Raw genomic sequence first — 1,086 nt, forward strand, 5'->3', positions numbered from 1 at the left:
GGACAACTTCTGGTTCCTCTGGCCCCAGAAGGTGCCCCATGGACTTATTTTTCTCCCTGAGTTCCACATCTCAGATGCACACACGTTGCATTACCAGGACATGTCAGTGACATGGCCCTGAGGGTAGGTGGTTTCACACCTGCCTCTTTGGGGCCCCAAGTCTCCTCCCAGCCTGGGAAAACCTCAAGGTCTCCCAGGCTGTTGTGTAAGATAGTAAGGGCTCATGTCACTGCTCCCTGGAAAAACAGAGTGTCTGTCCTGGTTTTCTGATATAGACATATATATATATAAATTTTTTTTTTTTTTTTTCAGACGGAGTCTCGCTGTCGCCCAGGCTAGAGTGCAGTGGTGTGATCTCGGCTCACTGCAGGCTCTGCCCCCTGGGGTTCACACCATTCTCCTGCCTCAGCCTTCCCGCGTAGCGGGGACTACAGGCGCCCGCCACCTCGCCCGGCTAATTTTTTGTATTTTTAGTAGAGACGGGGTTTCACCGTGTTAGCCAGGATGGTCTGGATCTCCTGACCTCGTGATCCGCCCGCCTCGGCCTCCCAAAGTGCTGGGATTACAGGCGTGAGCCACCGCGCCCGGCCGACATAGACATATATTAATAATCATTTAGAGAATAGGGATAGTCCTTGGGGGTCATTCAGTTCAACCACCTCATTTTACAGATGAGGAAAACTGAGGCCCAGAGGAGAAGGGACTTGTCCAGGATGAGTCTGGGCCAGGACTCATTCTCCTGACCACTGCCGAGAGCGCCATGGTACAGGCCGCTGCCAGCGCCGCATGGATCCCTGGCACGTGCCAGGAAGTGTCCATTTCACAGGCAGGGAACTAGCCCGAAGACCCAGCGTGGGCATGCCAACGCCCCTAGCCTGATTCTCGAATCTTCGCCAAACCCTCTTACAGGCCAACAGTCGGGGCCTTTGTGAAGGGAAACTCGCCCTGGGTCACTCTGGTGGTGGCGGGGCTGGTACGTGACGAGGCCACCCCACGGGCGTGATGAGACACGCGAGGCTGGCGTCCGGGCATGCGCGGGCCGCGCGGGGCGGCCCTGGGCTCCCATTGGCTCCCCCGGGCCGAAGG

Source organism: Pan troglodytes, chromosome 9 (genome assembly GCF_028858775.2).
Source record: "Pan troglodytes isolate AG18354 chromosome 9, NHGRI_mPanTro3-v2.0_pri, whole genome shotgun sequence".
In the NCBI taxonomy this organism is placed as follows: Eukaryota; Metazoa; Chordata; class Mammalia; order Primates; family Hominidae; genus Pan; species Pan troglodytes.